Source organism: Callithrix jacchus, chromosome X, assembly GCF_049354715.1.
Source record: "Callithrix jacchus isolate 240 chromosome X, calJac240_pri, whole genome shotgun sequence".
NCBI lineage: Eukaryota > Metazoa > Chordata > Mammalia > Primates > Cebidae > Callithrix > Callithrix jacchus.
Window position 1 is genome coordinate 38986094 of NC_133524.1, and position 25188 is coordinate 39011281.

Consider the following 25188-nt stretch of genomic DNA (forward strand, 5'->3'; position numbering starts at 1 on the left):
GCAGCTCATGAGTCATGGTCCCTGTTCCACTTGTGTTCTGGATGACAGATGTAGAGTGTGGAAACCGAAAGTGGGGAGGAGATGAGGGCTGGACTATGTCCATTTCGAAAAGACCCCCAACTACAGAAGTGCAATTCTGTATTCTCCTTTGCTGCAGATTTCCTCACCTTGTCTCTGCACACCCAGACGTGTACAAAATTACAAACTATTCATTGTCGCATATTAAAAAAATGAGCACTGGAGCCAGGCACAGTGGCTCATGCCTGTAATCTCAGAAACTAGGGAGGCTGAGGTAGGAGAATTACTTGAGCCCAGGAGTTCAAAAACAGCCTGGGTAACATAGTGAGAACCCATCTCAAAAAACAAAACAAAAAAAATGAAAATCAGGAAAGCTACCTAACAACATGAACCAAAGGCCTATGCTCAAACCCTTTGATAAAGTCATTCCACTTCTAGGAATCTACCCAAGAAAATAGTTGAACTGCATGTCAGCATATGAATTTTCAATCATCCGAATTAAAAAAAAAAACTGGAGAGGGGGACTCAAGATGGCGCTGTGAGAACAACCCAGGATTGGAGCCCGCGTTGAATCCGCAAACGGTGAGTCAGTGCTGCATTTCCAGACTGATCTTTGTTGCCCACAGAACGGGGAAACTCCCAAGTATAAAAAGACACGGGACGCCAGGCAGTAGGTCTGCCTGGCGAAGCCGGCAGCCGGGGCGGCGGCGGCCGGCCCTACCCAGCAATCCCCACAGGGCGCGCTTGTCCGGGTGCCTTGTTGAACCGGCAACCTGAGACTTGAGAGGGCCGGACTTGAGACTGAACGAGACTTGCACAGTAGCCCAGCCCAGGGGATTGCAGGGACAGATCGTTTGGGATACCCAGTGGGACGAACAAAACCGCGATTTCAAACTATCCCGGGCAGACGGTCCGAGACGCTCTGTGGGGGAGGGGCGTCCACCACTACGGAGGCAACCTGCCCCAACTGATATACACGCCCACTGCTGAGGCAGCCAGCCGTTGCCGAGGCAACCCGCCCCAACTGAGATACACGCCCACTGCTGACGCAGCCAGCCGTTGCCGAGGCAACCCGTCCCTACTGAGATACACGCCCACTGCTGACGCAGCCTGCCGTTGCTGAGGCAACACGCTACAACGAAGAGACTCCGCCGCAGGGCGTGGCGGAGACCACAGCAGAGCCAGCAGGAACAGCGCGAATCACACAACAGCAGGGCGGAGCCTCGGCAGCCAAACAGTGGCTACTCTGCCTTCGAGCTGGGCAGGACACCTGATCGGACATCCAAAAATAAAGCCCAAACCCCTCAACACAGAGCATTTGAGAAAAAAAAAAAGGGTTGTTTAATGAGCTGTGTTGCAGCAGAATCAAACATAGCAGCCTAACAACCCTGAATGAACAACAGAGTACACAGCTCAGCAATTAAACCCCTATAAAGTACAAACTGTCTCCTCAAGCAGCTCCCTGACCCCTCTATATCCAAAAGACTGTCATTAGGCAGGCATCATCCTGGGACAAAGAGAGCAGAAAAAGAAACTGGTAGCATCCCTCGCTGTGCCACGGCTACTAGAGGTGCACCCCAGACAAGCAGGGTCTGGAGCGGACCTCAACAGTCGTACAGCGAAGGGGCTAGACTGGTAGAAGGAAAACCAAGCAACAGAAATACTTCATCATCAACATTCTGGGTGTCCACTCAGAGACCCAAACGAAAAGTCAGCAACTACGCAGACGACCAGCGGACAAATCCACAAAGATGGGAAGAAACCAGCGAAAAAGGAGGAAAACACCCGAAACCAGAACACATCGCCTCCTAGAAAGGACCAAAACTCCTCACCAGCAAGGGAACAAAGCTGGACGGAGAATGACTGTGACGAAATGACGGAATTAGACTTCAGAAGATGGATAATGAGAAACTTTTGTGAGCTAAAAGATCATGTATTAAATCAATGCAAAGAAACTAAGAACCTTGAAAAAAGATTTGAAAAAAGATTCGAGGAAATGATAACAAGAATGGATACCTTAGAGAGGAATATGAATGAATTAAAGGAGCTGAAAAACACAATACGAGAACTTCGTGAAGCAAACGCAAGTTTCAATAGCCGAATTGACCAAGCAGAAGAAAGAATATCTGAAGTCGAAGACCAACTCAATGAAATGAAACGAGAAACCAAGATCAGAGAAAAAAGCGCAAAAAGGAATGAACAAAGTCTCCAAGAAATGTGGGACTATGTGAAAAGACCTAACCTACGTTTGATAGGTGTACCAGAAGGAGACGAAGAGAATGAATCCCAGCTGGAAAATACTCTTCAGGACATCATCCAGGAAAATTTCCCCCACCCAGCAAGACAAGCCAACACTCAATTGCAGGAAATACAGAGAACACCACAAAGATATTCCGCAAGAAGAGCAACCCCAAGGCACATAGTCGTCAGATTCAACAGGGTTGAAATAAAGGAGAGAATACTAAGGGCAGCCAGAGAGAAAGGTCAGGTCACCCACAAAGGGAAGCCCATCAGACTCACAGCAGATCTCTCGGCAGAAACACTGCAAGCCAGAAGAGAGTGGGGGCCAATATTCAACGTTCTTAAAGAAAAGAACTTTCAACCCAGAATTTCATATCCAGCCAAACTGAGCTTCAGAAGTGAAGGAAGAATAAAATCCTTTGCGAACAAGCAAGTACTCAGAGATTTTGTCACCACCAGGCCTGCTTTACAAGAGCTCCTAAAAGAGGCACTACACATAGAAAGGATCAATCAGTACCAGCCATTCCAAAATCACACTGAATGCTAAAGAGCTTCAACATAATGAAGAATCTACAACAACTAACAGGCAAAACAGCCACGTAGCATCAAAATGGCAGTATCCAATTCACACATAACAATATTAACCCTAAATGTAAATGGACTAAATGCACCAATCAAAAGACACAGACTGGCAAATTGGATAAAAATCCAAAACCCATCAGTGTGCTGTATCCAGGAAACCCATCTCACATGCAAGGATACACAAAGGCTCAAAATAAAGGGATGGAGGAAGATTTACCAAGCTAATGGAAAGCAAAAAAAAGCAGGAGTTGCAATTCTCCTCTCTGATAAAATAGACTTTAAAGCAACAAAGATCAAAAGAGACAAAGAAGGCCATTACATAATGGTAAAAGGATCGATACAACAAGAAGAGCTAACGATCCTAAACATATATGGACCCAACACAGGAGCACCCAGATACATAAGGCAAGTTCTTAATGACTTACAGAAGGACTTAGACTCCCACACAATAATAGTGGGAGACTTTAACACTCCACTGTCAATACTAGACAGATCAACCAGACAGAAAATCAACAAGGATACCCAGGGCTTGAACTCAGACCTGGAGCAAGCAAACCTGGTGGACATTTACAGAACTCTCCACCCCAAATCCACAGAATACACATTCTTCTCAGTACCACATCACACCTACTCTAAAATTGACCACATAATTGGAAGTAAAGCACTGCTCAACAAATGCAAAACAACTGAAATCATAACAAACAGCCTCTCAGACCATAGTGCAATCAAGTTAGAACTCAGAATTCAGAAACCGACCCAGAACCGCACAGCTTCATGGAAACTGAACAACTGGCTCTTGAATGTTGACTGGGTAAACAACAAAATGAAGGCAGAAATAAAGAAGTTCTTCGAAACCAATGAGAATGAAGACACAACGTGCCAGAACCTCTGGGACACATTTAAAGCAGTCTCTAGAGGAAAGTATATAGCAATAAGTGCCCATATGAGGAGAATGGAGAGATCCAAAATTGACACCCTATCGTCAAAATTGAAAGAGCTAGAGGAGCAAGATCAAAAAAACTCAAAACCCAGCAGAAGACAAGAAATTACTAAGATCAGAGCTGAGCTGAAGGAGATTGAGACACGAAAAACCCTTCAAAAAATCAATAAATCCAAGAGCTGGTTTTTTGAAAAGATCAACAAAATAGACAGACCACCAGCCAGATTGATTAAAAAGAAAAGAGAGAACAACCAAATAGATGCAATAAAAAATGATAAAGGGGAAATCACCACAGATTCCACAGAAATTCAAACCATCATCAGAGAATATTACAAACAACTCTATGCACATAAACTAGTAAACCTGGAAGAAATGGATAAATTCCTGGACTCCTGTGTCCTCCCAAGCCTAAACCAGGAGGAAGCTGAAACTATGAATAGACCAATAACAAGGTCTGAAGTTGAGGCAGCAATTAAGAGCCTACCTCACAAAAAAAGCCCAGGTCCAGACGGGTTCACAGCCGAATTCTACCAGACACACAAGGAGGAGCTGGTACCATTCCTTCTAAAACTATTTCAAACAATCCAAAAAGAGGGAATCCTTCCCAAATCATTTTATGAGACCAACATCATTCTGATACCAAAACCCGGCAGAGACCCAACGAGAAAAGAAAACTTCAGGCCAATATCCATGATGAACATAGATGCAAAAATCTTCAATAAAATATTGGCAAGCCGATTGCAACAGCAAATCAAAAAACTTATTCATCATGATCAAGTAGGATTCATCCCAGGGATGCAAGGCTGGTTCAACATACGCAAGTCTATCAATGTAATTCACCACATAAACAGAACCAAAAACAAAAACCACATGATTATCTCAATTGACGCAGAGAAGGCATTTGACAAAATTCAACAGCCCTTTATGCTAAAAACCCTCAATAAACTCGGTATCGATGGAACGTATCTCAAAGTAATAAAAGCTATTTATGACAAACCAACAGCCAATATCATACTGAATGGGCAAAAACTGGAAGCATTCCCTTTGAAATCTGGTACTAGACAAGGATGCCCTCTCTCACCACTCCTATTCAATATAGTACTGGAAGTTCTAGCCAGAGCAATCAGGCAAGAAAAAGAAATAAAGGGTATTCAAATAGGAAAGGTGGAAGCCAAATTGTCTCTATTTGCAGACGACATGATAGTATACCTAGAAGACCCCATCGCCTCAGCCCAAAAACTCCTGAAACTGATAAACAACTTCAGCAAAGTCTCAGGATATAAAATCAATGTGCAAAAATCACAAGCATTCCTATACACCAATAACAGACTTAAAGAAAGCCAAATCAAGAGCGAACTGCCATTCGCAATTGCTACAAAAAGAATAAAATACCTTGGAATACAACTCACAAGGAACGTAAGGGACCTCTTCAAGGAGAACTACAAACCACTGCTCAACGAAATCAGAGAGGACACAAACAGATGGAGAAACATTCCATGTTCATGGTTAGGAAGAATTAATATCGTGAAAATGGCTATACTGCCCAAAGTAATTTACAGAATCAACGCTATCCCCATCAAGCTACCATTGACTTTCTTCACAGAACTGGAAAAAACCACCATGAACTTCATATGGAACCAAAAGAGAGCCCGCATAGCCAAGTCAATTCTAAGCAAAAAGAACACAGCGGGGGGCATCACACTACCAGATTTCAAACTATACTACAAGGCTACAGTAATCAAAACAGCATGGTACTGGTACCAAAACAGAGATATAGACCAATGGAACAAAACAGAGGCACCGGAGGCAACACAACATACATACAACTATACAATCTTTGATAAACCTGACAAAAACAAGCAATGGGGCAAGGATTCCATTTTTAACAAATGGTGTTGGGAAAACTGGCTAGCCATGTGCAGAAAGCAGAAACTGGACCCCTTCCTGACACCTTACACTAAAATTAACTCCAGATGGATTAAAGACTTAAACATAAGACCTGGCACCATAAAAACCCTAGAAGGAAATCTAGGCAAAACTATCCAGGACATAGGAGTAGGCAAGGACTTCATGAAGAAAACACCAAGAGCATTGGCAACAAAAGCCAAAATAGACAAATGGGACCTAATGAAACTCCACAGCTTCTGCACGGCAAAAGAAACAGTCACTAGAGTGGATCGGCAACCAACAGAATGGGAAAAAATTTTCGCAGTCTACCCATCTGACAAAGGGCTGATATCCAGAATTTACAAACAACTCAAGCAGATTTACAGGAAAAAAACAAACAAGCCCATTCAAAAGTGGGCAAAGGATATGAACAGATACTTTACGAAAGAAGACATATATGAGGCCAACAATCATATGAAAAAATGCTCATCGTCACTGGTCATCAGAGAGATGCAAATCAAAACCACATTGAGATACCATCTCACGCCAGTTAGAATGGCGATCATTAAAAAATCTGGAGACAACAGATGCTGGAGAGGATGTGGAGAAAAAGGAACACTTTTACACTGTTGGTGGGAGTGTAAATTAGTTCAACCATTGTGGAAGACAGTGTAGCGATTCCTCAAGGCCTTAGAAATAGAAATTCCATTTGACCCAGCAATCCCATTACTGGGTATATATCCAAAAGACTATAAATCGTTCTACTATAAGGGCACATGTACACGAATGTTCATTGCAGCACTGTTTACAATAGCAAAGAACTGGAATCAACCCAAATGCCCATTGATAATAGACTGGATTGGAAAAATGTGGCACATATACACCATGGAATATTATGCAGCAATCAGAAATGATGAGTTCGTGTCGTTTGTAGGGACATGGATGAATCTGGAGAACATCATCCTCAGCAAACTGACACAAGAACAGAAAATGAAACACCGCATATTCTCACTCATAGGTGGGTGATGAAAAATGAGAACACATGGACACAGAAAGGGGAGTACTAAACACTGGGGTCTATTGGGGGGAAAAGGGGAGGGCCAGTGGGAGGGGGAGGTGGGGAGGGATAGCCTGGGGAGAAATGCCAAATGTGGGTGAAGGGGAGAAGAAAAGCAAAGCACACTGCCATGTGTGTACCTACGCAACTGTCTTGCATGCTCTGCTCATGTACCCCAAAACCTATAATCCAATAAAAAATTTAAAAAAAAAAAAAAAAACTGAATACATGAGCAGCAAACTCTCTCCCCCCACCCAGCCCTCCAACACATATGTACACATGCACATACATTTCCCCTCAGTTGTCATCCTGGTTAACTTGTCTACAGCATTTACAGCATTAAGTATGAATGACTACCCATTCATTTCATGAAGCTCTTCTCTGCAGTGGCTTTCAAATGACAACACTTCCCCAATTTTCTTCCCCCTTTCTAAACAGACTTTCTGGACAGCACATCTACATCAGCCTGCCATTTGGACAGAAGCATTTCCCAGGAGTCCAGTATTGGTCCTTTACATATCTCCAGACATGTTCCTGGGCCATCTCACTCCCATACTTGCCTCAAACCATTCTCCATGTACTGATGACAAATCCATTGCTTCTAGCCTTGATCTTTCTCCTAAAAGCCAGGGTAGAATTTTCAACTGCTTTCTGAATATCTCCACACTCACAATCAACCAGTTCAAAACCAGATCCTTTTCTTATCACCAAAGCTGCGCATCCTCCAGTGTTTCCCATTTCAGCAAATAAGCATCTTCCAGCTAGTCTGCTACATGGAAAATCTCAACTATTTTCCTTCTATCTTCTTCATCTACCACATTCTCAGATAGAAATTAACTTAAGTATTTGACTACAAGAAATGGTCAATCATATTATGATCCATTCATAACCTAATAATGTTCATTTTTAAGAGGTTTCTTGACATGGGAAAATATTACAGAATGCTGAATGTGTAAAGAACAAAGCATAACCCCCAAAAGGCAAAAATACATTAAGAAAGATTTTAAAATATGGCAAAGCTCATTTGTGAGAACAACAATATGGCTCAATAAAACTAAAATAATATTGTAGGCAAAGTAGGTCCCAGAAGACTATATACTATATATATGACTGCCTTATAAAGTTCAAAAACTTCTAACACTAAATTTTTAGGAAATACAAAGCTACGTACTATAATTTTTAACAAAGCAAGGCGATCTCTTACCCTTTCCTAACCTTCTCTTCTTGAACAACTGAGTTCTAAAGCGTTTAGGTGAGACAGAGCAAGGCAGACATCTGTACCAGAAAGGACAGGGAGGTATGGTAGGGCAGAGCAGGATGTTGGACCCCAAATAGGACATAGAGGGAAGACAGGGGCAAAGACAGAATAGACATGGGAGGATACCCCAGCAGAGGAATCACAGACAAATAAGATAAGGAGGAGGGCTTTCACATGGATAAGGCAGAAGAAACCCTGGCATGGGGTTGAAAAGTACAGTTTCTAGATTCCCTTATCCCTAGGTTGTGAAAGGGTCTACTTTTAGTGATTTGGAAGAAATCAAAGGGAAGGAACTCTTTTCTACAGTTGTGCATGCAGAAAATAGGCTTCACCAGATGTGAGTGTTATCAACTGTGCCCCATCCCCTCATCAGCTTTGTGTGATAGGGAGGATGTGATGTTGGCAGTGGTGATAGCCATGGCAGCAACAGTTATTTAGCCCGAGCAATAGGAGGAATTTCTGGCATCTGGTCATGGTGCCATTTGACCTTTCATGCAGACTTTTTAACTTCCATTGCTCCAGCTCTTCCAATTTTGTGAGTACCTTATTTCCTGCATTCAATCCTTTTTTGCCTAAAATACCTAGAGAGGATTGTGTTTCCCATATTAAACCTAACAGGGATTTAAGCAAACTAATTAAGAAATGAATGCATGGTTTTAGTAGCTTTCTCTTAGTTACTGGACACTACCCTAACACAGGGCACACTGCGAGCTACCCACAAGCCTTTTGAAGATAAGAGAGGGGACTTTTATGTGAATATAGCTGAGTAAGGAGGAAAAAAGAAAAAAAACCTGCTAGAGTCAAATGTATTTTTCTTCTGAATCAGTCTCTCTACTAAGCTAAATGCTAGCTAATTTCTGAGCAACTGAATTCACATGGGAAGGGAAGTAGCATACACTGAGTGCCCATGATATGTGTACCATGCTAGGCAAATTCTATGCACTATCTCATTATATCTATACAATAACATTGGCCTTTGGTACTATTTTATTTTATTTTATTTTTTTTGGTACTATTTTATACTTTTTTATCATTAGGGAAAACCAAGTCTCTAAGGTCTTTAACTACTTGTCCAAGGTTATGAAGCCAGTAAATGGTAAATCAGGGATTCGAATCCAGTCTGCCTGGCCTTCAAATCTATCATTCTTTTTTCACTAGGCCTTACTGCCTTCTGCTACTACAATTTCAAAGAAATGAGATAGCCGGCTTTGGAATCATTGATAGGCAAACCGCAAATGGCTTCTTCAATAGTGTGAGAACAAGTATGCCAAGAGTGGGTCCCTCAGAAGCAAAATGAAGAGTCCATGTGTAGTAGAAGCTGCTGGTTGCCTGTCTAGCAGCCATTCTCTTCTTCCTTCTTCCTAAATGATCACAGGTTGTGTTCAGCAGCAATGTGTCCCTCCCCAAAAGATGAACCATGATGACTCTAAGGCAAAAAATAAATTCCTCTTTGCCAGAAATTGCTCCAGGGATAGGCATGTAACCCAATATTGGACAATGGCAAGCAAAACGAAGTCTGCTTTAGGGATGGGGGTAGGGAACTTATGGGAAAGATTTTTCTCCCTGATAAAAGAGAAAACTGCATAAGGAGACTTTCCCTCTTCTCCCTTCCAGCTTTGGTGGCTATTTTGTAAGGATAAATGCCAAAAGCTGCAGCAGCCATTTTGCAACCACAAGGTAAGATGTCACAGGACTGAAGATTTTCAGCCTAGAATGGCAGTGTGTATAAATAAAAAGAACCTGGGATCTTGGATGACCTCACTAGACTACAATATCAACCTTAGACATTTTACCTCCACAATTCTTGTTAGATCAACAATAAAGGTCCTTTCAATTTAAGCCACTGTGAGTAGCATTGTTACTTGCAACCGGATGCATCTAAACTGATACACAAATAAATGAAAACTTTCCTGCGTATTCTTGATAGGTTTTTGTTTTGTTTTGTTTTTGTTTTTTTTTTTGAGACAGGGTCTCGCTCTTTCACCCAGGCTGGACTGCAGTGGCATGATCCCAGCTCACTGCAGCCTCCATCTCCCAGGTTCAAGTGATTCTCATGCCTCAATCTTCTGAGTAACTGGGATTACAAGCATGCACCACCACGCTCAGCTAATTTTTGTATTTTTAGTAGAGACAGGCTTTCACCATGTTGGCCAGGCTGGTCTCAAACTCCTGATTTCAAGTGATATGCCTGCCTTGGCCTCCCAAAGTGCTAGGATTGCAGTCGTGAGCCACTGCTCCCAGCCTTGATAGATGCCTTTTAAGTGAAAAGAAAATAAATGGGTATTAACTGCCACTTTCAGAAAATTTCCACTTTATTTTCAGCCTGAGCTCATATATTAACTTCTATAAAAATATGATGACTAGTCTGAAAAATAGACATCCTGATACAATAATCTCAAAGACAGACTCACTTATGTTCAGTAGACTATACTTACTAAAGCAGCAAAGGTGATTCATGTACATCGGGGAAAGATTTTCCCCACCATTAAAGTTTTAAAAAGGAAGAAAAATAAAGAAGTTGAAGAAGAGTGGAGGAGGGAGGTTTCCTAGTAAATTTTCTTTATTTACAATAGGCCATCCCTCTAGAATTCTGCTAATCGAGGTTTTATTATGACATACCTATTAATCAGTCTGCATATGGTTCAGATTACCACTCTGGAAAGAATGCTTCAGTGCTTCTTCCACACAAATACAAATTGTACGTTGGCTCAGAAATCAGAAACTCAGAGCCATGTAGGATTCTGTCTCTCAGCCATACCTGGAGCCAACTGCATTTATAATTCTGCTCTCCTTGCAAAAACTGTCTCTAATTCAACAGATTTTCAAAGAAATAGCCACTTGTTTTTTTCTTTTCTGAAGTTCAAAGAAGTGTCTTCCTGGCCTACCAAACTCCACCCATTCATTTGGAATGTCCAGGTAGGTAAGATCATTGAGGCACCAATGGCACTCTTAAGTAATACTTATTATATGTACTGAAATTACATCAGGAATCTAGATTTTTGAAGGCTACTAGAGTGTTCCCACTATTACGCCATAAGGTTTCCACTGTAAGGTGGGGATGTGGTAGAGATTTGAGACTAACGGAAAACTTAGCAAATTTGCTAAAACTGTATATTTCTGTATTGATTATGATACATGACCCAAATTGGTAGATTTGCTGCCTCTGTATTATATTTTTAGCTCAAAGTGTTGGGTTTTTTAGTCATTTTGAAGACAGTTCTGTATTCTTTATATTTTGTTTTTCCCCTCATCTTCATTATTCTAAATATAATTTTAATATTATCAGAAAGAAGCATATTTAATAGTAAATTACATCATGAATTTAATACTGAAGTCAATGGGAAAATAAAATTTACTTTGCAGTAGCGATTCTTAACCCGAGGATCATGGCCTACTACAGAACCTATGAAAGGGCTTTAGAGGGCCCATGAACTCCTTATAAGTGGACATGTTTTTTGGTACATGCCTTTTGGTACTAGCATGCTTTTTCTAGGGAAAAAGGATGCTAGCTTTCAGTAGATTTTAATAAATTTTAAGAGCCATGATCTTATAGCACTCTTTATTGTTAAGCATGTTAGAATATTTACTGAAGAAGTATGTAGTGTCTTTCTTTTTGATATTTGACACATTTTAGTGTGGGGGAGAGAGAAGCAAATACGTTTTTAAAAAAGGATAAATTCTTATCATGTCAGTTTCTGCTAGATTAGTGCTGTCCAATGGAACTTTCTGCAATGATGGAAATATTCTTTATCTGTACTGTGTAATGGGGCAGCCACTAGCAACATGTACTTATTAAGCATTTAAAATGTGTCTAGTAAAACTAGAGAAGTGAATGTTTTTATTTCATTTAATTTTAATTTAATTTTTAAAATTTTAATTTAATCCTATTTAATTTGATCAGTTAATCTAATTAAATGGACTAATTTAATTTGATCTAATTAGTTAATTTAATTAAATTGACTAATTTAATTTTAGTTAATTTAAGTTTACATTTAAATAGCTACATGTGGTTAATAGCTACCATACTAAATAACACAGGTCTAGACCTAACTTTTTAAAATATTCTGTAGAGATAAATCATGTCTATAAATTGCTCATTGGTGGGAACCATGTCTACTTTACCTTGTATACCCAACATATGATTTAGAATTGGTAGAAATGGAGAAAAAGAGAAAAATCTGCCTTAAGTTTCTTGTGACACATAAATTGTGTCCTCATGTTTATGTCTCTAGATGGTTTTATCCTAATCAGTCCAGCTTCAGTATATAAATTTAAACTGTGACAATACTGCAGATTTGGATGTTTAGAAAAGGGTGTTTTGTACTATTAGAAGCCATAGGGTGTTTGTGGGAGCCAGATGATTTAGTGCTAACAAATGATCTGCCAACGGATTACACAGCAGCTGTGGTACAGTACAAAGGACATTTGAATAGCTTCTGAACAAAGACCAAATCCAGGGCACTGTCAGGAAAACATGATTTAAAGATGAAGGCAAAAATACAGCTATAGAATCCTTTGTTAAATCAAAGTAGTGCGTTAGAGTACCTTCAGTCTTACAAAAGGCCCTTTAAAGAGATTAAGGGTATCTCAAGATCCTCTCAAACAACAGAGAAGAGTCTATATCTATGAGATTTGCAAGGTGGCTTTTGTCTAAGAGTGAATTCTAAAAAGATTCACAGGAGACCCACAAAATTCTTAAAAGAATTATATATGCTGAAATATCACTAGCTTGACTTAGGAGGACAGAAACATTACAGAACAAAGAGAGGCCTTTGAACCTCCAAAATTCTACTCCAGAACGTAGGTTCACTGAGTCGCTTAGCTGTGAATAGGTGCTATCTTTCTAAAAAAAAAAAAGGTGGTGGGAGTAAGTATATTTTGCATGTTGGGGGGAAATAATCATTGGGTGCCAGAAGTTAGACTCTGATATCCAGCTTCCAAGATGGCCCCCAGTTATCCCTGTACCCTGGCATTCATAAGCTTTTGTAACTCCCCACTTTAAGTGTGGAATGAATTTATTAACTTGCTTCTAATGAATAAAATATGGCAGAAGGCACACTATATCTCTTCTGAGGTTGAGTTATAAAAAGACTGTGGTTTCCATCTTGGATACTGTCTCATACTCTCTCTCTCTCTTAGATCACTCATTCTGGGTCAAGTCAGCTGTCAAGTCATGAGGGAGCCCTGTGGAGAGACCCATGAGTTGAGGGACCATAAGCCTGCCAACAATCACATAAGTAAGATTATAAGAAGATCTCCCCAGCTACACATACATATAACACCCACAAGTCAAGCCTTCAGATGAAAATGCAGGCCAAGCCAATAACTTGTTTGCAACCTCATCAGAGACCTTTAGCCAGCTAAACCATCCCCAGATCCTGACACAGCAAACAGTATTTGTTTTTAAAAATTTGTTTATAAAAATTCTGACACAACAAACAGTACTTGTTTTTAAAAACAGAAGGAGGAAAAGGTGTAGGAAGAGGAGAAAGTAGAAAAGGAGGAGGAAGGGAAGAAGAAAAGGGCATTTGGCTTAAAGTCAGAAGATTCTGATGTACCTCTCAACATTGGTTTAACAGCCCTCTCTTAGGTCACTGCAGTAGATACTGCTTATTCCCCAACCAGGCACCCCTTTACTCAGGCTGGTGTGCCCATCTCCCAGCTGCTGGGAGCCTTTGATTGCAAATAACTCACAGTTTCCTTCTTCTCCAGAGAATTGTCCTCAGCTGACAGGAGCTACTTCATCCTCCCCATCTGTTTCTTGGAAGCAGCCAGTGTTTGATTGATATGGAGGAACATAAGACTCCCAGCCTCCAGAGGTGAAGTGGAAGTACTACCCTGCAGTATTTACGTTTCTAAGCACCCTGTGGTGCTAGACTTTACCTAAGACTCTATGCTTGCTTAGCTCTATCTTGCTTCCCTTCCACAATTATAGGTTTCTTCCTGAGGGTATTCCCTCAACAATTCATAAGCTCTGCTTCTAGGAAAGCAAGCTAAGAGACCCATTGAATCTCTCTAAGCATCAAATACCCCAATTAGCCATACCTCAACAGGGTTTCCATGAATTAAATGACATAATATATATGTTTTAGGCCTACTGCAGTGGCTCACACCTGTAATCCCAACACTTTGGGAGGCCGAGGTGGGTAGATCACAAGATCAGGAATTTGATACCAGCCTGACCAACATGGTGAAACCCTGTCTCTACTAAAAACACAAAAATTAGTTGGGTGTGGTGGCATATACCTGTAATCCTAGCACTTTGGGATGCCAAAGTGGGCAGATCACAAGGTCAGGAATTAGAGACCAGCCTGACCTACATGGTGAAACCCTGTCTCTACTAAAAATACAAAAATTAGCCAGGCGTGGTGGTGCACACCTGTAATCCCAGCTACTCTCCTGAGGCAGGAGAATCACTTGAATCCGAGAGGTGGAGCAACAGTGAGCCAAGATCGTGCCACTGCACTCCAGCCTGGGCAACAGAGAAAGACTCTGTCTCAAAAAAAAAGAAGAGTGTGTGTGTGTGTGTGTGTGTGTTTTGGTTTTACAAGTTTCTGATTTGAGGATTTATAATCAAATTTTCTTTTTTTTTTTGTATTTTAGGTTTTGGGGTACATGTGCAGAACATGCAAGATAGTTGCATAGGTACACACATGGCAGTGTGTTTTGCTGCCTTTCTCCCCTTCACCCACATTTGGCATTTCTCCCCAGGCTATCCCTCCCCAGATAATCACATTTTCTATCTAAATCTGTGAGTATCAATTGACGGCCTCCACTACCTTGAGCTGCTGTGTAAATGAGTTTCTGGAAAAAAATGTAAAAATATATTTTTTTACAATATATATCTGGCATGATATATTTTTAAAAGTTTAAGTATGAAACAAAGTCAAGAATCTCAGTGCTTCCAAAGTTTTCTGTGTGTTTTTTAAAATTCCTCTAACAATCCTGTATTATTTGTGATTTAGAAAATCTTTCATACACACACACACACACACACACACACACACATATACATACACACACACACACATACACACACACACACACATACACACACACACATATTCATCTTAACCACCAGGAAAAGCCATATACTCAATCTTTTTCAGTAAAATAAATGTTGTCAAGTTTACTCTATAAAATCAGATGATCCAGATAATAAAATTTGCTTTAGGAAAAAGTGATTTTTAGGTTCAGAGATTACCATAGTTTATACTATGAGGCAGGAAGAACCCTGTGCTTCCCTGTATGCCTTTATGACTTAAAAACATATACAAAATGGAGGCTCACCAAAAGCTATTTTATTGCTGAAAGGTATTACTACCAGGTCTCTTGCATTCTTGAAGCTCTTGTTAACACATGTGAGTGTACAAACATTTCTGCTGACAGAAATGGGCTAACAAAGGGCCTGCAATAGCTTGTGTGGACACAGGTAAAGTGGTAACCCTTCTCTCCTCCATGGCTAAATCTGCAGGGGCTTCTTTTCTGGAAAGTCCTAATTTATGGGGGTTTTTGAAAAAGCCCAGGAGTGAGTTCCACATGCCTGATTAGCAGGTAAGACCAACCCTGTTATATCTTGGCAAAGTTTCAACAGAGGAGAGCTGTCCAGGAGTTACGTGTAAAGGTATGTATGTTTGAAGGAGTAGAGCGGAGAAGAAAATTTAGGTTTTTGGAGCACCAGCTTCAACCCCAAGATGAAGGTTCAGAAGAATTACACAGAGAGCCAGAATCTATAAATGAGACATTCTTCCTTGGATTCCTTACTTCTCTAAATAAGTGGCAGACTAACAGATAAAAGCCCAAAGGTAAGTAAAGAAGAGAAAGTACAGAGAGGAAGATCCTCGTTCCAAATGGAAAAAAGGGATCCAGGAAGATCAATCTAAACCTTTTGCTAATCATGGGGAATAAATTGAAGAAAATGTTTATTACCAGTGCTTTTCTTGGGGCAGAAGATTCAACAGAATGTACAGATGAAACAAGTTTACAGGACATATCAGACGTTCACCTTACCAAATCCCTGTCTTTACTATTATTATAAGCCCCTCAGAGATACCAACAATCAACTAAGAATAGTAAGTTTCAAACTGTTGACTCCATTTAGTAGGTCATTACTAGTATTTTTGTAGTACAACAGAATTGAAAACGTCAGGGTACACTGCACATAGAAAGAATAGACCTTATTTTGTATAATTTTTGTTTCAATTATATAAGTGTATGTGTGGTACAGTGTCCCCAGTTTGCATAGCACTGTCCCATTTTATTCCTGTTGTCCCAGCATTACTTTTTCAGCTTTACTGGGGTATAATGGGCAAAATTATATATATTTAAGGTTTATAACATGATGCTTTGAAATACGTATCCATTGTGATATAGTCACCATAATGAAACTAATTAACACATCCATCTCCTCACATGTTTACCATCCAACACGAATATGTATAGCATTCCCTTTCACACTTAAAACCTTTCTAATTTAGACAATAAATAATATATTCACTCTAACAATAGGTCACAGTAGAAAATAGTTCTTCCTGTGAGTCTTGTCAAAAGTATTAGAAAAACAGTGATTTAAATACTTTGAAAACCTACATTTGTCAAGTTAATTCTGTTTCCTCCCTCAGAATGAAAGAATCTGAAAATATGAGAAAGCCTTTGGCGGTTGGTTGTGGAAGGCTACTTTTCTCTGATTTCTTCAGAACATAGATGTTATGTCCCATGAAACAGCAAGCTGATACTGAGTTTCCTCAACTGCCCATGGCCATCCTCTCTGGTAGGATGCAATTGAAAAAGCCCTGGGATTAAGTTCCAGTGCCATCCTGATTTGGGAAGCCACTTTTCTTTCCTGAGCCTCAGTTCACTCATCTGTAAAATGGGGTAGCAGTAGTCTGTAGAAGGGCATAGGACATGTCTTCAAATTATATTCCCCCAGAACACTCCCATCTTCAACCTCTAGCTGGGAGAACTGCAGTCAAGCAAATCAAATTGCCCTCCTCCTTCTCCACCTGGCAATAAACAAATTACCATAGTACATCATTTTTAAAAATCTACTTGGCTCTTTTATTTCCATTGCCTCTTTAAGTCCTCAGTGCAACCTTATAAGACAGGTATCATTCAATGACTAGAGTGTAAACCTTGGGAGGGCAACAACTCTTTTCTAATTTGTTTACGATTGTATTCTCAGCTCAGAGAATGAAGTGATTATCAGTTACAGGAGAACAAGGATTGAACTTTTTTGATCCTAAATCTCATGCAATTTCACAACTCCTTGTTTCTGCCTTCATGACTCAGAAACCCACCTGAAAGCCCTTCCCCTCCTCAGTTCCTTTCTTGTGGTTAAAGCGATTTCAAAGCCTAGCTCCCCCAGTTTGTCATTCTTAATCATTCCATTCACACTGATGCGCTCTGTTCACAGTTTTAAATTAGCACTGATTTTATGTTGCTTTGGATTTTCAGAAGTCATTTCAGGTTCTTTCTTCCCAACTAGACATCAGATTCTTCAGGGAATACGGTCACGGTTTGTTTCCTCTTACTGTCCCAGTGAAACTAACAAAGGCTCTCGAAAGTTTTCTTCACCTTGAGAATTTAGTCTACACATTACTGATCTGCTCAAGCTGTTCCATCAGTATTGAAATGAGACATCCATCTCCCTCAGTGAAGGTTGTACTTAGAAAAACAGATACTGTATTTAAGGCATGAAAAAGCTGCCCAAATAAAGTTGTGACTGGTACGTCCTTAGCAATAATCCAGTGGTATAATTTACAAAATTCTGGCACATCATGGCAAAACTGAGAATAATTGAATTCAGAAAAGAGAATCTAAGAAAATAAAATCACTACAGTGTGTACTGAGAATTGTAGGCAACAAACTTTTAATCCCCAGCTGTAGATTTGTATTTTAATGCAGTACATTAAATCACAGACAGAAGAGACCATGAAGAAAGATACTTCCAGAAAACAGCACTGAAACACTGAAATGAACATCATGAGAATGCCTGAAAGTGACGCTGCAGTCTGCTCAGCTGAAACCTAAGGCTTCTCTTCCTTATAGAACAGTCTCTGATTCCCCAACAGGGTATAGAAAATGAGTACCCAATAACAAAAACCTGCACTTACTTGAAGTCTTTTACAGACAGCTATTTTAGCCAGCTCCACCTGTGGTGGGAGATGGAATCATTTCTCTTCTGGGTAGCTTCTCTCTTGAAAGCACCCATTTTTCCATTTGGTGCCCTTGAACTGATAGTCACACAGTGGCTGTCAGTTATTATTATCTTCACTGGGAGACTCAAGCTCTAGTGGGAAAATTATGATGCTAAACTGATGGCAATTCTAGTTTTCAAAATGATTATCTGCAGGCCTTCAGCAATAACTGTTGTGTGAGGCTAAACCCCAACACACAATTCCTGGTGCTAGCACTTCCTAAGTGTGATGGATATCTATTATGTTCCTCTCAGAGAAACAAGACCCTTTCTTTTGGAAAATTGCATTATGCCTCATGACACCCATGTGGTTCTAGCAGAGGTGAGTTTATCCTGTCCCTTGACTACAGGAGCAATCATATGAAACAATCACATGAACCAATCACACGAACAATGAGAACCTTGGAAGTATTTTTCTCTTGTGGTAAAATGAGGAAGATGTGAGTCCTGAAGCTCCAATGACAAAAATTAAGAATCATACAGAATGATAACTTGAGAGAATGAAACTATCAAAGAAAAGCAGAGACAAAACAGATACAGTTAGAGAAAAAGAGATATCCCACAATATTTGAGATATTGGTTCCAGTATTGCTTGGCCCTCCCAGCACACCCCTGCCCTAACATAAAATGATAAGCCCATCCTTTCTTTGAAGCTTTTTCGAGACTGGTTTCTGTCATGTGTCATCAAGAGTCCTGACTTAAACAGAAGACCATCAATTTCCATTTGAATGAAATAAATGACTAAAACATATAGCATGACATCTGGTTTGGGATAAGAAATCAGTCACAGTGTATCACTTCCAATTCCCTATTTCAAAACAATACTGTAGCTGAGTCTTAACACAATAAAATTAAATTAAAATATTAGTGAGCTGTTCTAAAACTTTCGTAGGAACAGCTTGATTTGCAATAAATACATTAGAATAGGGAAAAATGGCAGGTATTCATAATACATTATACATAAAAGGAGCATTGTATAATGACACTTTTGTTTCAGTTATGCACACACACAGTACACACACATACACACACACATATGTATACCATATTTTATCAACTCTAAAAAACACTTGTTTTACATTTTAATTTCCCTGAACCCAAGATGAGCTCTGTAATCAATGGAATGGCATAGTTTCATTGGCATCATTTTTCTTTTTAGTGATACCTAAAATAATGGTTACTGATGACTGATAAAAAGAGTTTTGGATTTAATGACATACTGTGTGCATGTATGTGTATGTTCTGGATTGTGATACAAAATATATTTCTTACTGCAGGTAGCAATCAAAAGAGTTTGAAAACAATTGTATTACACAACTTATCTAGAAATCCTAAGTTAATAATCAGTCTTTGCTGTACACATCAGCTAAGTCATTTATCTACTCTCATATTTACATAATGCCTTAACACACTAGTTTTATACAGTGTTCCCCAAATGGCTGCCTTCTCATTGTGAAAACTTTCTGATCCTCATGGGGAAACCTCAGGCAGCAGAACAGGCAAATGGAGATAATATGTTACATGGATAGGCTTCTGGTGCTATCCAGCAAATACCACATTTGGCCCACTTCCCAGCCAAAGAGAGCCCCACAAAAAGGCTTGTAACCCTGCCAAAGTATCAGGGCACTGATGACAGGGGAGTTATATGGCCTCTCACCTATGGAGGGCAGCATCTCCAAAGTGCATTTGTAAATCAGTTGCTTATAATTAGAAATTGACTTTTCCTTGGAAACCACATTATCAGTGGTGATCAGGTTACCTGGAGAATCCATAAGAACTGTTTTAAGCCATAATGTAGTCAAACTCTAGATGTCCCTTCGGGGGTGGCTCAGTGTCCACTAAATGGGGAGGCCATTCTCCTCCCTCTCATGCCAACATGCCTGCTGCCCCCTGCCTTGAAACACAGCATTCAGGTTCTTTCTACTTCCTCTACAATCATTCTGCTACTTTTCATTCTTGAGCTGCTGACCCAGACAGACTCTAACAAAGAGGCTAATATGGATATGGATATTTATATGTGTGTCCTGGTTTATGTTATTGAGAGTGCTGTGATCCAAGATTTTGAAGCTCAGAAATTCCAAATGCAAACACAAATTACCATTGTATTTCTTGGCTGCTCTTAAGGATGCTCCAACTTATCAATACAGGAGCCTATGGGCATGTTAGCCCTTCCCAGTTCCTTGCTAGAGAAGGGCCTGCAGTGACAGGCTCCCTTTGTCCCTTCCCTAGGGCCAAGGCAAGACTGTCTGCAGAGAGGGGTCTGGAGGGGCTGGTGAAGTCCTCATTTGCAGGGATGAGGCCAGTTCTCAGAAACCATGGGCCAGTGAAAAAGGCAGTATGTGCCCTAAAAGGAACTTTGCCAAAACTGAGTCTTTCTGAGCAATTTTCCAGCATCCTGGTGTGCAGATGAAAGTCCAGCATAAGAAGGAAATAAAATGTAAATTAAATGAAGTAGCAACTATTTCTCCAGCCTTTTCCCATGCAGGAGCACCTCTGTACAGCACCATCTTCTCTGGCCTCATTGGCCAAGGTAGACACCAGTGAGTCCTAACACAATCCTTACAGTCCTAGCTTGTAGGAGAGAAGAAAGACCTACTATTTAGTGAACAGACACTACCTCAGGCAGTGCTTTGGGTGATTTATGTGAATTTAATTCAATCAAGGAACTCACATGAATTCATATGAAACCTATTCAAAAAAAAAGGGAAAAATGCAAACATACTATTTTGCATCCCTAACAAACTGTCAGTAACTGTTTTGTTAGAATGGGTCTTTTAATGTTTTTCTATGTGCAGTCGTCAAGTCACGTTCAAATTTTACAAAGCACAACCAAACCGGGTATGGGATCTTCATCATTGTTAAGGCTGGATTTGGGAAGTTAAGACACAGGCATTTTTAAGGCATGAATGTCAATGCTTCCTAGAAGTTTCCCTCTTCAATGAAATTCTGAGCAAGGAATTGTAAATGAAAAATTAAAACAGGCACCAAATGGGAAACACTCTCGGCAGACTTTTCACCTCCTTCCTTGATGAACACACACAAAAAAGTTTCCCAAATGCTTGCAAACGGCAACTTTTTGTCTTATTGTAAAGTCTTGAACAAGTGGTGGGTTAGCCATTCCACTGAGAATTTTCTAGTTTGTAAATCTGAAGAGGGTAGTTTGAGGGGGTACATATGTCCTTCAAACATCAAATTACAGGCTTCTCTGGCACAATGTCATGAAACACATTTAAAAGTAACTAAAGGTTAAAAATGGAATCCATTTCAAAGTCAAGCAATTAGGATCCTATTTCAGGCAGTATAGTGAGCCATGTAGCCTGGCTGTGCTCACATGAAAATCAATGAAAAAATCCATTTTGAGCTTGCAAGAAAGTAAGAAATACTGTAAAAGCAGGGCCCTGATTAGGTACCAGATATTAAGGCTCACCTTTTATTCTGAGGACAACTTCCAAAACTGAGCTTTAATTTCCATGGACTGGTGAGGCCTTGGACACAGAAGGCAAACTCCAGGGACTATTCAAGGTCATCAGTTTTAGAGGAGACTGCTCATATCCCCTCACCCTCAACCTCCTATATAAAGCTAATATACCGACAGCCTATACTGTTAACGTAAAAGAGTGAAATAAATCCATCCCATGTATGGGGACTACAAAGAAAAGTTCTCATCTTGTACCCTGGCACTGAGCAAAAGAAGATAAATCCTTCACCTGAGAATTAATAGACATGTTACTATTACTATCATATTATTAAAATATCATTAATAATAATTAAAACCACAGTCATACCACTTCCCACCCATTAGTTTGTAAGAACTCTAAAAATAACAAGATCAAGGGTTAACAAGGATGTTGAGCAATGGAAACACGCATTGGTGCTAGAAGCTTAGATTGGTATAACTTCCTTAGTAAATAATTTGGTATTATTGAACAGTCAAGATATGTATGCACATCTTTGTCTAGAGAAATTACTTATTCTAGAGAAATTCCTGCACATTTTTCAAGGGAGATAAACAAGAATCTTCACAACAGCACTGTTTACAAGAACATAAAACTAGCAACAACCCAAAATGTACTTCAAGAGTAGCATGGATAACTGATGGCATATTTACACAATGTGAATGAACAAACCACAACTGCATGCAAAAACATGAACAAATCTTAAGAACCTAATATTAAGTGAAGAAAAGAAACTTGTAGAAGAATACATGCAGTATGTGTCAATTTACATGCAAGTCAGAAGCATCCAAAAGTAAATAATGTATTTTTTTTTCTTTTGAGATGGAGTCTTTCTCTGTTACCCAGGCTGGAGTGTAGTAGCACAGTCTTGGCTCACTGCAACCTCCACTTCCCAGGTTCAAGCCATTCTCCTGCCTCAGCCTCCTGAGTAGCTGCGATTACAGGAACGTGCCACCACACCCAGCTAAGTTTTGTATTTTTAGTAGAGATGGGGTTTCACCATGTTGACCAGGCTGGTGTTGAACTTCTGACCTCAGGTGATCCACCAGTCTCTGCCTCCCAAAGTGCTGGGATTACAGGCATGAGCCACCACACCCAGCTGTAAATAATGTATTTTTAGAGATATAAACTTATTCAGTATTATTATAAAGAAAATGATAAGAATTATAAATACAAGATTTAGGACATTGGTTATCTCTGAAGAGATAGGGAAAGGAAAAGAATCCAGAGGCAAGAATAGCAAGGACTACAGGGTAACATTTTTGCTCTTTTTTGGTAAGTTCTTATTAAACTGGCTGATAAGTAGAGGTGTCTGTGTTTTGTTTCGTTTTGTTTTTTACCATATGCATATTATATATTCTTTTGTTCTAATCATTGTTTAAAATTTTTTTATGCAGAGCAATTCTCTTTGATGCAAAGAGCTTGTTAGGTTTGTTTCTCATTTGTTTGCAATTATAAGAACTTATTTATCCAAGAAGTTCTTAAAAATGACCATTTAAGCCTTCAACTAAAAGACATGCTTTGCCAATACAATTAGAGAATCTTAGATCTGGAAATACTCCTGGAAGATAATCTGATGCAGGCACCAGCCTCAAGTACTGAGAGTGTCCCACAGAAAACTCAAAAGTCTGGAGACAGCCTTCCCAGCCTACTCCCAAGCTGTTCTCAACATTTTACTTGCAGGAAAGTTGAAATTTCTTCCTTAAAGTCCACCTAAATATCTATCTTGCTTTAATATTATATGTGGGGAAAAGCCATGGATTACGAAGAGGGGCTCAAGAGTAATGAGACCCCAGCTGGGAATTTGACCTGAGCTCCAATTTCCAGATCCAAGGAAACTACATCCCAGGGCCTTAAAGAATACAAAGGGTAGACAGTGAAATTATTCTTCATAATCACGGAAAAAGAATGGGAGACCAAAGAAGTGTCAAAGACCATGAATAGACAATTTTCAAACCAGTAAAAATATGGAGTATGGAAACCGCAGACATAAAAAGTTTCAATTTTATCCTATGCATTATTTAGAACAGATTATTGACAGAAAAAAATAAGAAGAATTTTTTAGAATGGTGACAGTTAAGAGTCAGCATTGGTTCAAAAAAAGCAAATCAGGCCAAAGTAACCTAATTTCTTTAGTTTACTCAAGAAAAATGCCTTTCTAGTGAATCTAGTTTGTATAAAAGTCCATTTAGAGAAATACTAATTTATGAATTATATCCACAGAAAGCAATTACTTTTCAACTTTTTTGAATACAATCCACAGAAAATGTTTCCTCTTATGACTCAGTACACACATACATTTATATGATCAAAAAATAAGTTTTATGGAACAATATTTAAGGTGTGATGTCCTCTCATATTTGGTATTCTATTGCATTTTAGTTTTTAAAAAGCGCTGATTATGACACTACAAGAATTTCACAACCCATTAACATGTAACCTCCTCTCAGGAGGTGTGCTGTAGGGCTCTGTGTCATTCTACCAGTGAAGGAAGAATAAAAAAGAATAAATCTGCGGAAGATAAGCAAGCTGGAGAGGACAAGATCTTAGTTTTGTTTCTTCCAAAGCAGAGTCTGAAACAAGGACTTGGGTGGTGGTAGTTAATTTGGGAGGTGATCCCAGGAAGCACAGTGAGAAAGCAGGTGAAATGAGAAAGGAAAGGGGGAAAAGAACATAAAGATATGCTAATGAGCAGGTTACTTCTGGGGGCAACCTGAATTCATTCCTACTGAGGAGCCTTTGAGGAAACACAATCCAGGGACATGAAAGGTTGGGTACTTACCCACAGACTCCTGTCGTTTTTTGGCTAAGAGCTGGCCCCTGGGGTGTTATATCTCCTACTCTTTTAGAAATTCTTGCTGAGCAAGCTCGCACAGGACTGGAGAAAATCCAAAGGCAAAGCCTCTAAGACATGTGGACATCTAAGGTGAGAAACTGTCAGCATGTTTGAGAATGGTCTACCTCAGCTGCAGATGAATCCAGAGATGGGCTGAGGGGAGATGGCATTGGGCATCAACAGTGTTGGCTACAGATAGGCAAAACCAACAGATGAAGAAATCATAGGCCATAGCTAGTTTGAAACCTACAAGGAGGAATTTATAGAGATTATAAACATCAAGTCTTGTATTTCTCTCCCTACACCTAGCTATACACCCAGCAATGGGGAGACCTTCCCTGGCAGGCTTGGAAAAGAAGAGCCAGCTAGTTGCCCACATTGTAATCCAGCTGGTGGAATAGCTTCTTAAAAAAGAGAGAGCAATAGTGGCCTGCAAGAGGACAGAGGCTAAACCAAAGAAGTCTGGCTTATCCTGGACTGAAGCAACCATGCTGGAATAACAGGCCATTTGGGCCAATTCTTTTTTTTCTTTTCTTTTTTGAGACATGTTATAATTGTACATATTTATGGAATACAGAGTGATATTTCGATATGTGCATACAATGCATAATGATTAAATTGGGGTAATTTACATATCTATCACCTCAAATATTTATCACTTGGAGCTACACTTTGAGAAGGACACAGATACGCCAGAAGATGCTAGAAAGAAAAAACAA

At 39.8% G+C, this 25188-nt stretch overlaps 1 protein-coding gene across 2 annotated transcripts in view; it reads right to left on the reverse strand.

Annotated features, from left to right (window-relative positions):
• Positions 1 to 25188, reverse strand: part of SRPX (sushi repeat containing protein X-linked) — a 75295-nt gene that overhangs the window by 28243 nt on the left and 21864 nt on the right. The gene's annotated exons all lie outside the window — the stretch shown is intronic.